We start from the raw sequence: 14,302 nt of genomic DNA on the forward strand, positions 1-14,302 counted from the left end.
ACAGATACCTCCCCTAAACGCATTTTATTTACCCCACCTTCGTTCCCATTTTTTGGGGCATCCTCTGTGGACATATGTGGCCATTTCAGCTACCATGGGCATGTCCATATCTTTACACCGGTCCTGGAAGAGTGGTGCCGTACTAGCCCCCCAATGTCTGGCAATATTCAGTTTCACTATTGACATACCCAGGGTTGCCCAGGCTTGGGCAGTGTGATTCAAGTCTGTCGGCTTCCAGATATTTAAAAGACAACATTTAGGCTCAGCCGGCACCGAACTTTCGCTAACCTGTGTGATTGTACCCATCACTGCTGTCCAATATAAATTATTCACAGGGCATTCCCATAGTGTGTGGTAAAAGGTGCCTATGACACCACATTGACGCAAGCAGAATTGATCGTTGGACTTTCCTATCTTGCCCAAAGTTATTCTGGTAAAATATGTCCTGTGGAGCACTTTGAGTTGTATGAGACGCAACTTGGAGGATACTGCCACCACCCTCGGGGATTCTAGTGCCTCCTGCCAGTCGGTTTCGTCCAATTCTCCCACATCAGTTTGCCATTTTTCCTGCAACAATTGCATAGGATCTGCCTGATTATTGATGATTTTTCTGGTATGTGAGTGATATAGCCTTTTTGTCTATGTATTCCATGAGGAGTCTGTCTTCCAGTAGGGAAGACTCTGGAAGGATCGTGTCTGGCGGTATGGCCGCTTCTAATGCGTGCAGAACCTGCAAGAATGAAACAGCTCAGTGGGTGTCATCTCGTATTGGGTTTGTAATTGGGCAAAGGTGAGGATTTTTCCAGCTTTCCAGAGGTCAACCAATCGTGAGATCTCCATTATGTCCCATTGCCTAAACCCTTTACTCTTACCCAGGTTACTTAGTTTGCCCGTTTCCCACAACGGGGTGAGTTGTGTTAGTTTGTCGTTCCAACCCAGGGGTCGTGTTACTGTGTGCCATGTGCAGGCGTTATGTGCGGTTGGTCCTATAAGGTCTGATTTTTACTTTTTATTGTATAGTGCACGATTGATTCCTCTCACCCCTTAGGTATGTCTGTCTAGTCAATACGCAGGGTCAGTTTGGGGCGAATGAAGCCACTGAATAATTACTGTTAGTTGAGAGGCCCAGTAATATGTTTGGACGTGTGGGAGCGCAATACCACCGTCATACCAGCTCCTGACCAGCTTCACCGCTGCTATTCTGACTGGCTTGCTGTCCCACAGGAGGTTATTCCACTTTTGAGTCTATTGCTTGGAAGTATGAGGGGGGAACACTAAAGGGGGTATTGTGGAGGGCATAAAGAAATCTGGGGAGCGCCATAATTTTAAAAAGTGCTGCTCTGCCCAGTAGAGGGAGGGGCAAATATTGCCAGTGTTTGGTGTCTCGCCGTAGTGTCTGCAGCGGTTCCTGAAGGTTTTTGGCTATGAAATCATCAGGATCGGGCATGACATGAATACCCAGGTACTTGAAACCATCCGTGACTATCCTTACTGCACAACACCTCGGTAATACTGGAGGGGGCCCATGTAGAGTATATAGCACCGATTTTACCCAGTTGATGGTGTATCCCGACACTTTTCTATATACTTTGCACATGTGCAGAGAGCGTCGTGGGGGCGCCATGTATATGAGAATGTCATCCGCATAAAGGGATATACGGTCTTCTCATCTCTCCGTTCATCGGATCCCACTGGTGATTGACTCTTTCCTTATCCAGGCTGCCAGTGGCTCTAGTACCAAGACAAAAAGGAGTGGGGACAGAGGGCAGCCCTGCATTGTTCAACGAATCAGGGAAACTTCTCTGGAGATATGTCCATTGGCCACCACATGAGCTAATGGATTAGTGTATAGCAGTCGGACCCATGAACAGAATTTTGGTCGAAACCCTAGATGCTGGAGAACTGCAAAAAGGAATGGTCATTCAACCGAGTCAAAGGCCATCCTTGCGTCAAGACATAGTATGGCGGCCTCCTCCGTAAAGTATGCCTGCGGGTTAGAACACTATGTAAGCATCTTCCTGGCATAAATCCAAATTGGTCTGGATGAACCAGTTTTGAGAGGTGGTGAGTTAATCTGTTGGCTAGTGTTATGGCCAATATTTTGTCATCTGCATTAATCAAGGAGAAGGGACGCTTTCAGAGGGAGATTTACCCAGTTTATGGATGGCTACTATCGTGGCTATGCATTGGTCTTAGGGGAGTTCTCCCTTTTCCAGGCTGGCTTCATACATCTTTAACAGGTGGGGGGCTAGTTTAGCAGCCGCCCGCTTGTAAAGTTCGATGGGTATGCCGTTAAGACCTGGGGCTTTTCCTGACTGTTTTTTTTCCCAAAGCGAGTTCGTCCGCGGTTAGGTCTGCCTCCAGTGATTGGGTATCTTCCTGTGTGACTATAAGTAAGTGTATATCTCGCAGGAACGCTATCGCATCCTGTAAGTCGGTGTTGGTGGTGGGTGTATAAATGCGCTCGTAGTGCACTGCTAAGGCATCTACTATTTCCTGTGGGTCTGATGTAAGTGTCCCATCGTCTAATCGGAGCTCTGTCACCCATCTATCCGCCTGTGTTCATTTGTCTAGCCAGGCCAGTAGCTTGCCTGCTCTGTCTTCGGCCTCATAAACCCTGTGGTGAACCACTGTGAGTCTGGTTTTGGCGTCCTCCCATTAGTACTCCTTGTATTCTTGTTGCTTCGTACAGAGCCTATGTGTTTTAGTGTCGTTGAGATCTTGGGCATGCAATGGTTCTAGGTGGGTCACTTCCAGTTCTAGGGTTTCTATTACCTTCTGCTTTTCTTTTTTATGACCTGTGATTAAGGATATAGCCTGTCCTCGTAGGACAGTTTTGTACGCTTCCCAGAGAGGAGAGCCAGAGGAGAGGACACTGACGGCTCATTTTCAGTGAAATAATGTTTCGTGGTGGTAAGCAAACCCTTCTAGATCTTGGGGTTTTGTAACTAGCCAGGGTATATTGGGTATATGCGATGGCGTGTTGGGATCTGCACGGCATATTCAGCAAGTGCAGGGAAGTGGTCAGAGATGCCCCTGGGTAGATGTGATATCTCTCGGAATCTACCCATATTGATTGTTTATTTGTTTAATTTGATAGTATTTATATATATATATATATATATATATATATATATATATTTATATATATATATAGGTAGGTAGTTATAGTTAGGACCTTGTTTCTATTCAAAAATTGTTTGTTCTTTTGCCAATATCTTTGGCGCCGTTTGACGAATCATCATGAAATTTCCAAAACTAATGGCCCGCTCTGGTCAACCTCTGTCTTGAAAGTTTGGGGGATGATTCATCAAGAGGGGGCGGAGAAAAAAGGGGATCCCAAAATGCGTTTTCTCCATGTTAATTTCCATAGGAAATTTTGGAACAGGCTACAGCTCGAACTGCTGAACGGAATTACACCATATTTGGCAAAAAGGTATCTCTTGGTTCAGAAAGCCCCCTTTTTTAAAATGGTGTAAATCCGTTCAGTAGTTATAGAGAAATTCAAGAAATAAAAAAATCTTATTTTTATCTGAGCACCGAGGAGGAATTGCGATTCCTCCCAAGCATGAGCTGACTTCTGATTGGCTGCCAACACTCCAAACCAGGAAGTGTTCACAGCCATCTTGTGACTCGGTAACCGAGTCACAAGGAAAAGGGTGAAAAACATTTAAAAAAAACAGGAAAAGGGGGCAGGGTACAATCACCCTGACACCCTAGGCCTGCTCAGGGGGTCCCACAAGAACCACCAGGGCCCAAAAAAGAATTAAAAAAAAAGAATCGGCTGAATTTGCGCTGGGTGCGCCAGGGGCCGAGTTTGCAGAGTGGAGTAAAAAGGGGGCATGGCCTCGGAGCACTCTCAGCAATCCAGCTGTATGGGGCTTACTGGAGGTACCTGGTGGGCTAGTTGGCCCCCAGGGACCCTCTTGAGGAAAGAGGACTTCATCCCCCAACCAAGAGTGCACCAGGAGGCGCATTTGCAGAGTGGTGGATAAAGGGGGCGGGGCCTCCAGTGAGATGCCGGCTTTTAAAAAATATATATTTTCAGAAGGGGGGCTGTGTTTTTTTTAAATGGCCTTAATCTCCTCAGAACCTCAATAAACGGCCAGCGCCTCCTTCTCTATAACCTAATAATTAAATTCAGCCTCACGTAATGCGCTAGATATGAACAATGTAGTGTTGACTTTCATCAGTCATGCCACCAAAATTTCATGAGGTAGCCAATTGTCTTAAAGGTGTTATATAACTTTCAACTGATTCACCTACATGTTGCCTCCATCTTCCAAAATGATAATGCTCTAAAACAGTTCTCACCTTTGGCAAATAGTGTAGGTCGATTTTATCTCAAATTCATTGAGCCCATTCGGCATTATCAGTTGATAACTCAGGCAAATGTTAAAATATGTCCTGCCCCTCTAGACCCAAATAATGCATAAGTGAGGACAGTTTCCTCTCTGCTCCTAGAGAGCTACTGCTTACCCTGGCATAGTGCAATGAAAACGTTCTTCCATCTACGCCAATTTGTCACTCTGGTTCCTCCAGAGATGAGAGGAAAAACAGGTGCTGTCACATTCTGCATATTGTTGACTAATAATTTTAAGTTACCATTTGTTACAAATAATGTTACGTTAATAGTAATTGCCAAAATAACACTCACACATTCACACACACTCAAACAGACTGAGTCCAAACTGCCGGTATCTGAACTGAGTAACCTCAAATGTCTGAGGAACAACTCCCCAGAAACCAACAAGTTATTCAATATGGCATTTAGCAGTTTAAAGGATAAGAATTCAACTATTAACAATACCACATCTTCATGTATCAAATCAGCACAGGATGAAGACAGCTGCAGAATATTCCTTTAACAGCCTGCTGCAAAGACAAGAACAAGCTGACAGCCCAATAACGTAAAAAACATAAAGGGCTTTGCAGAGTTTCGATGTCCCACGACGAGTAGATTGCAACGCTGCTTCCCGATGTGCCATGATGAGTCGATCACACAGTGTATATGAAACGCCTTCACTTTGCTGAATGTATCCCAAAAGAAAATGGCCGCCGACGTGACATTACCACGTGCATCTTAGCATCATCACGCAGCTTGTATGATGAACGTATCCCAAATGAAGAATGTTGCTGAATTAAAGCTATGTTGTGCGTATCAACATGACCAGGCTGAATGTGTACAGCATCATGAGTGGACTGCCGTGGCAATACACAGAAGTACATACTCTCCGTTCCACAGGAATGCTGCATAATGGCTGACAAGTTCACGCGGGCAACTGCCACTCCTACAGGGCTCAAGAGAAACTGTTACCCCAGGAGGTAAGGTAAGGTAAGTGATTAAAATCACTATTCTGTGCCTATGCCTCCCCATTCACCTGAACCGCTCTGACGAGAGCAGCAGCACAATTAATTTGAAGTTACTCAAAAGTTCTGCTTGTTTTGCTGAGTAAATACTCCACACAATGTCAATGATGCTGGGGTCCATAGCTCAGATTACCGTTTGCAGTTGTCGCCAATGTGGAAGGAATAAAACTCCACACCAGCTGGTTGCTCCTTATCTTCTTTAATCAAGATAGATACGTACAGTATAACAGACCCCATCCATCAGTGGTCAGCGCTCCAATGCTTATCAGCTCTAACTCCCCTCTATTTCAAATCATCACATAGCATTACATCTCTATCAATAACATATTTCAGAGCTCATTGCAACTTACCATATAATTCTTAGTACAGTATACCACACCAGGTCCTCCCTGAAACAGAACACAAGCAACCCGGGACCGGTTCACTCTAGTTATGAGCTCATCTGCGGGGCACAGCTTGGTCCCAAACTAAAATTAAGCATTATAAGTTGTTCTATTGTATCCCACTGTTTCTTATGGGAGAGCAATTCTTGCTACAGGACAAAAAAACGTTGGAGGTTTTTCACTGCCATGACATGTAAAACTTTACTTGTACATGTCCTACTTTTTAAATACTATGCACCCTGCATTGTATGTAAGCCCTACCTTAGGAGTAATGTATAAGTTTTAAAAAGGAAGGTTGAGGCCTGGCAAAATGCTTTTTTTGCCAGGTCGAAATGATAGTTAAAAGCTGTCCACTCAGGCTGCATCTGTAGACCTGTAGAAATGATTTACAGTGCTACTTAAGTGGGTGGCTACAGTCCACTAGCAGTATTTAGTGTACAGACCCAGGTACATATTGTACCATGTACTAAGAATTTAAAAGTAAATTAAATGTGCCAATTAGATATATGCCAATTTTATCATGTTTAAAAGGGAAGGCACAAACACTTTAACACTGTTTAGCAGGAGTAAAGGGTGCAGATTCCTATGACCAACAAAAACAATTTCTGCTACAGAAGGAAAATATCTGGGGGAATACCTCACAAACGAGATTCATTTGCAAAACGTATCCGCTTCTTCATATGTCCCAGCTTTTGGCTCCTTGTTTTTTACGTGTTTTATCGGTTTTATTTAATTTCAGGTTGTTAACCAACCTTCATAAATTAATGTAATATATTAAGTAGGTATTTCCTCTTGATGGCGGCCACATCTTAAGAAAAAGGACAACGAGGAAACTTAGAACTGTCTTGTCCCCTCCATCTGGGCCGAAAAGCAAATCTTATAGATTTTATCACCATGGTGGAAATAAATAATTTGGTAAGCAATTTAAAATAACTACGCAATAAAAGGCACAGCTTTGCAATCCTTTCTGGTGGCCCAGTTAAAGGGAAATTTAACAGTGACCATTTTGCAGAGTACTGGAATCTTTATCCCCCATTGTGCAACACAATTTCACATGATTAATACTCATTTATTCTTTTGCACGGCTATGCTAATGAAAAGGTTGAGAAGGTAGTTAACTCTTCTTGTTATATTCATAAAGAGAAACAACATCATCTGAAGATGGACCACATTTAGATACTTTTCATGAATGATATAATAAGGAATATGCTGTTATAATGTGGATGGGAATGTTGTTTTGTGGATATATTAGGAGCGAGCTCTGCCTCTCAATTGATCCAAAACGACGTACTGTTGGTAAGCCAAAAATTGATGGGCTAAACTTTGTGATGGTCTATGGGGTTAGTTAGAAATGGTGCTTCTACACGATGCCCCACAGAGAAAACAAACAGATACCCTGGATTTGCCAACCTGGACATGTACTTGGAAATATTCATTTTCTCAGCCTGTGCACTGGCTTGGGGTGTGTGTGTGTTTGTGTGTGCATGTGTGTTTATATTACTAGCCTTGTGGTGTGATAACACATTCACACTATGGGGACCTGAACACAGGTCCCCACAAGGCAATGTCTTCTAAACTATAAAAAAAATGACTCCAGAAACATCTGTGTCAATTTGTACAACTTTAAAAAGAAAGTGCCGTGTGGGAACCTGCTTAGCTCTTCCCCTGTAGACAGGAGGAGCTACCACAGTCTTAAACACACTTTGCATTTAACCACACATTGCTCACCAGAAACACATGCTAGCAGCAGAATGTACAGATGTTTCAAAGGGACAGATACATAATCCTGTACTTATCCAAATATTTTTCATGCAAATTAACCTTTTTTCTATTTACTAAAGTACAAGTTTATTTACATGAAGCTCTTTAATTTAGACTTTTTGTGTGTGAAAATTGTAGTTTTATAAACATTGCTAAAGCAATTAGGGGCAGCTGCCTATCCCATTTGATCTTTATAGGCAAATAAAGAATGATGGTGCTCTGCACTGAGATATGGTTATATGCTGATACGATTTTATTTTTGCAAATAATTTAGAGGCAGCAGTGCTTATTGTTACATTTAAATTCTCATACCAAGATATCAAAGTCTTCATGTTGCTTTGCATTTTTTCACATACTACTATGCACTATGGAATATGTTATTTTAGATGATGGCTAGATGAGTGAGTGACTAGCGCTTCATTTTGCTAAGGGCTATGTTCTCACAAACAGTGAATGGAAGCAATGTTATGCCAACAGCATGGGAAAGTATATTGTTAACAAAAAGAGGTATGTCCTCAAAGAATTAGGGAACTTCTTAAAATATATATTCAAATATCGCCATAATATTTATCTTGAGTGATTTCAAGAGCAGGATATGTAGTTTAATATCAATACATGACAGATTCACAACTTTCACTTCAAAATCACTGCACAATTGCATGCTGCTCCTTGACTTAGGCTACAACATACCTTTGCAGTAGATACAAGAACTTCAGATAATTCCACTGGGCCTTTATTCTTATTGTTTTGGGCCACCCTATATACATAATCATATGTTTATCTGTGGAGCAGTAGTGGCTGATACGTGTAGAGAGTGCATCAAAAACTTGTAAAAGGGACACGGTGGGATGTGTGATTTGCCACTCTGTCAAGTTGTTTGATACCTTTGCAGCAGGTCAGCACACCTGATCATCTTTCCTCATGACTATTGAGTTAAACAGTATTTTGAATTCCTGCCTGTACATGCATATGTTAGTAATGTGAAAATTATGGGTTTCTTTTATAGGAACTGGTTTGATTACGTACACCTAAACGAAAATTGGATTAATATATGTTGGTTGGCTGTGTTGTAAAGTATTTTATAGCCCTAAAATATGAGTAAAGCACATTTATTTTCAGGCAGTCTTTACATTTGCACTGCTTTGTCATAATGGCATATTCCTAAACAGAAGGCAAGCCATAGAGAAAATGTGCTCCCTATGATGCGCTTTCAAATTTCACCTTGTATTAAAACTGTAAATTATTTAACTAAGTTACTGTTTGCATAGCGACTGCGTCTCATTGTTGTGTGAGAGGGAGTTAGAAAGCATACGGTGCTATATCGACAAAGGCATGGCACTCTCCTGCCTTCTCCCTAGTGCTGGCACACAATGAGGCTGCCTAGAGCCACCTACATACCTTTGCACCATAGTGTAAAGGTGTCTATGTCATGTCCAACAAAGGTTTTGTACTGGAAGGCTACCCTTCCAGTAAAAATTATTATGCTTAGACAATCTTTAAACCTTTTCCCACTTTGTTAGATAGGCTTTTACATAAAAAAAACATAGGTGTTTGCATAGGAACACCCACGTTCTACCCATTGCATGCTCCCTTGAGACAAAGTAATGCAAAACACTGATTTGCATTGCTTTCAGGCAACTTTTCAGCACAAATCACATTTTGAGCTGGATAGTAAATTCAAAATAAACATTTTGCACACTGGATTGCATCAGCTTTGTGATGCAAATCCTGTGCAAATGTTGGTAAATCTGTTCACACTTTAGAAAGCAGCGCAGCCCATTTGTTTAAGAAAATCATAACCAGATTTAATTAATGCTAAAATCCATTATACTAACCAAAGAGTTCTGAGAACAGATGTTATCTGTGGCCATTACATCTACCGTGGGTTGAGCAGGTCCTAAATTGGTTTGCGTATGATTTTTTTCACCTTGTAGAGTTTTTTGTCTCTATTTGGGCAAAGGTGGTTGTGAGTAATTGGGCTACTAGTTGAGGGGGAAAACCCTAGTGAAGCATTAGCCACAATCCTTGTCAGGGTGAGGCACAAGCAGCCCCACATGAACTTGTGCTCAACCCTCTGGTTGCTTGGCACAGAGCAGTCAGGCTTAACTTAGAGGCAATGTATAAAGTATTTATGCAGTACTTCAAACAGTAATAAAGCACAATGCAAGAAAATCTCACACACATTTAGAACAATAGAGCAAAATTAAATAAATAAATCAAGACCAAAATGATAAAAATCCAATCAGTAGGACCGGAGATATGCAAGTTCAAAGATTTCAGTGGCGATAGCACTAAAAATAGCCAACTGTGGTTTTCTGATCCCGCCGGACCTATGTTGGAGGCCTAGGTCAGAGCTCCCAAGTTTCCCAGTTTCATAGTAGTGTAGCTCACCAAGGTCAGATTTTTTCCTTTGTAATCTTGAACTTGATTTTGGTAATCATGCTTATACCATTAGACAAAAGCAGTGACAGAGAATGATTGAAATGGAGGCCCAACAGCACTGCACTCCACGGTAAGTAGCACCGCTCACATGCAGATATAACTTGACTGTGATATCTTGAGTTGACAGGACAATTCAGCCAGGGCCCCATGTTAAAGAAGCCAATGACACAGATCTGGTCCCTGTAGTAATCCACATATGTGAGAAGGTTGGGAAAAGAGAATTGGGCTGTCCTCAGCAGAGGGGTCACTGATGTGAACATGTCCTCCAGAATGCTGAATTGGTAAGGGGGCTCTGGGTTGCTTGTGTTCTGGCTCAGGAAGGATCTGGTCTGCATTTTTCCCACTGGAGTAGATTCGACTGATTAGCATATTTCTGGTCTGTATGTAAATGTGCATGTTTTTCAAAAAAAGGTGTGATTTGTACATGCAAATAGGCTGTTTATTATAACTAGCAGGGAAAAACACAACTCCTGAATAAAGCCAATTGACCTTTCGGGGCAGTTTGTGGCTGAAACATGTCGACCGATTAGACACTTGGGACCATTATATCCTAATATGGTGTCACTTTTCATAGTTTTAATCTAGCCCCTAAACTTACACCATTGAATAACTTTTTAGGTTTCTGAGATTATTTTAAACTCACCAAGATCCACTGCCCTCACTCACAGTTATCACATGCGTCGCGTCCACTCACACGCCTTATGTGTGTGAGTGGAGGTCCAATGATGAAGCAAGCCACAGGTGGTACCTGTGGGTGAGGCCCCTAATAAATATATATATATACGCCCAGGTATATATTCATAAAAAACTCTTATTTAATCTCACACGAGTCCGAGACAAATGTAAGGTGAGCACCGATTTACCTGGGTGCCATTACTTACCGATCTTGGATAAACCATTTTCATGCACTTTATGATATTCAAGATATTTCCTCCTTTAGTTTGTTGAAGCATTTTGTTTGGGAAGATGAGGATATATCATCTGTAAAGACCTCTCACTCCTTCTTAAGTGTTGGCGTACAAAACATTACAACAAGACAGGCCTGAACAAAGATTACCAATAAGACACAGATGGGATGATGAATTAATGAACCAATTACCGATGGAGAGTGGCATAGAATGCGCCAATGCGTTTGTACTGTATATAGAAATGCTAGATTCAAATTGACACAGCTTAAGGTTCTACATAGAATGTCCCTCACACCTGAAGAGTTGCACAGTATCTCTGTTGAACAGACACTTAACACAGGTGCAGGGACAGAACTGTGAGATTTATGTATAGAATATTAAATTGTTGGATAATTTTTATATGCTGGAAAATTGTAGTTGAAAATCTGAACAGAGAGGTTAGACCTAATGCAAGGTTTACTGTTAAGCATTGCATGTTCGTTATCTATGCATTGTCCCTTTAAGGCAAAAAACAGCATAAGTTTGCAGCTCTATGTTTATTATTAGCGAATGGGCAAATTGATAAAAACTACTTTTATCAACATATGACACTACCTCTGTATTAGGTGAGCTGTTTCATAGTAAAGATGGGCAATAACAGCTGGGAAATTATTTAATAGTTGTGAATGCTATCTCTTTATGGTACTTGTGCCTAGCAGCTACCATTTAAATCCCAATTTCTGCATACATGTCTAATGTCTCATGTGGCTACCTTGATATTTTTGCCTATGAAACTGAAATATCATATGTTACTTAGAAATAACTTATGCTGACACAAGACTGATTAACCGTGGAAATCCTACCATCCCAATGGAAAGAACTTGAGGGAGAAACAAAAATTATTTGAGAGTATATGACTAAGTCACGTTAATAACTCCACTCTTGTAACCCTGTCACAGCATTTTTTTAAATCAGTTTTCTTACATTGAAGTACTTTTATTATATTTTACTGAGTGAAGTGCACAACCGTTGGTCCCCACCCATCTCAGGACTGACATTTGCAATCCATATTTTCCGATATTATGTTATCCTCGCACACACATTCATACATTGTGATACTTTGCCAATATATATTCATTTGACAGAAACAATTTGCTAACTAATGAGCCATCTCCCTAAAGGCTAATAACATTAATAGCTAGCAGACAAAAAAAATGTTGGTGGTCATTTAGAGTTTGGCGGAGCAAGAGCACTGCTATAAATTAGTAGCACTTCTCCACTGCCAAACAAGCAGTGGGACCACTGGGTTTCTATCAGTGGAGCCTCTGCCAACTCCAATGGAAACCATTGCCTCAGTGGTCTGTCCACTTGACAACCACCAACCAAAAGTGGCAATTGGCCGAGGCTGTGGTCACCATCACTGACATTTTCTTTCTAGAACTGCCATGCGAAGTATGTCAGTCCCAGGAAGGAAAAACATTTAAATGCTCCTAATGCACAAGGAGAAAACACCCGGTGACATTTGTTTTTTTGCTTGGAGTGTTTGATTGCTGCAAGGAAAAAAGAATAATGCCATAAGGGCCACTTCAACATAGAGGCCTGATTAGTATTAAGGGTAATGAAGGTGTAGCGGTCATATCAGAGGGCACATTTTCATTCCAGTGATCAATGCTGAAAAGTAAATCATAGCAGCCAGTAAATGTAAACTGTGCACACTCTTTCTCTCATCACAGTGATAAGCTCTCCTGTCCAGGACTGGTTAAGAACACTTCTAGTCAATCATGCATAGCACCAAAATGCTTTCCATATAGATCTCACTGCAAAACACCACCATTCAAGCTAAGCCTGTAGCATGCTAACCTTCTTATAATGCACTTCTGTACCTCTCAATGGGGTCTGAAGTACTATACGAAATGATTACAATTACCAGTTTAATGATACTCAGTTTACCCATCCCTGAAGGATAGAAGGCAGAAGCAACTTTCACTAGGATTCAAACTTCTCAACATGCACCTCACACAGACATTGTGGTACCTGACGATCCCAAAAACATCCACGAGACAGAAACTAGCTGTACTTTGGATGAATATCTGTAATGAAAATGTTATTAATAATTAAGTGTTAAAGATGTACTTTAAAATGCAATTATTACTTATCAACATTGCCTACTCTTGTGGTCGATGCAAACTGAGAAATTGTCTTTCTATTATGGACATTCAAACCCATAATAAACAGTCACTTTCAGCATAAGAAAACACACTGATATGTCTAAAAGTAATATTTACTTTGTGTAAGTGATTTGTTGTGGTTTATTAGCACCAATGGGCTGCAAGTAAAATGGTGTTGCTTAATGTTAATACTGAGGCTTGCCCACTTTAGTTATACATTTTTTCTAGCCCTGCCAAACGTTTGCTAAAAGGATAAAACCAGTTAAATCTGTTGAGATCTAGAGAGGAAGGTGAAGCCTTCAGTTCATTAATGCCTGAATAGCTATGTCGGTAACCTGGAGAGCCTGCGGCCATTGAAAAGAGGCAAAAGGAGGCAGCGCTTTGAGGCTGCACAGCTTGAGCACACTTGGGCCCTGGAAAGCAAAGTAAAGAAGAAACGCAAGGTGGGTGAAATTGTCCCTTTGAAAACACATTACCAGTTTACCACTTAACTGCATAGGCTGTGATCAGCAGTTTTCTAAGCAGGCCAATGGGAAGAGCAAATCCTGGCCGGTCACATGACTACCTTCTCTGACCACAAAATGTTTGGGCCTTGGAGGTCCACGACCAGCACCCTTCTCCAGTTCCATTGACATATAGATTGCATTGATTACTTCTATGTACAACTACCATATCTGAATACTGTATCTTTGTTTATGAAATACTCTCCAGGACAGCTGCACAATCTGATGAATTACAAGTCCGCTATCCCTGGAATCCTTATAATCTCCCTAAAAGTCTTGGGATCCCAAACCCTCACCATTCCTAGATAGGCCACCAGACATTCCTAGAACTTCACTGACTTGATTATCAGCCTGGCTTTAGACTATCCCATCATCACTCAAACCTGACTCACTTCCTTCTCCCCGCCGACATTTAACACATTAACCCACAGAATTACTTCCTCAATCTCACCAAAGGGAACTACAGGTAGAGTGCATGTCTCACTCATTATCCATAAAAGTAATATCCACATTATCAAGCTCACCATCCGTGACAGAAACTCTTTTGAATCCTTGGCTTTTCAACCTTTCTATCAAAATCCTCACTTACACTTACCAACTTAGTCCCGCACAAATCTTCTTTGAAGACTTTTCTTCTCTCCTAATTAACGTCTTCCTCACATTCAGTCACCTCCTATCCCTAGGGGAGTCAACTTCAGGCCACAGACCAAACTATCCCATCCTTCAAAGAGTTCTTTGACAAATGCAATAGCGTCAGCCTAGAAATTGCAATCTCTGCATTCCTTTAA

At 41.4% G+C, this 14,302-nt stretch overlaps 1 protein-coding gene across 2 annotated transcripts in view; it reads left to right on the plus strand.

Annotated features, from left to right (window-relative positions):
- VAT1L (vesicle amine transport 1 like) overlaps nt 1-14,302 on the plus strand; it is a 781,678-nt gene that overhangs the window by 112,160 nt on the left and 655,216 nt on the right. The gene's annotated exons all lie outside the window — the stretch shown is intronic.

The sequence above is a fragment of the Triturus cristatus genome, chromosome 12, assembly GCF_964204655.1.
Source record: "Triturus cristatus chromosome 12, aTriCri1.1, whole genome shotgun sequence".
Lineage (NCBI taxonomy): Eukaryota > Metazoa > Chordata > Amphibia > Caudata > Salamandridae > Triturus > Triturus cristatus.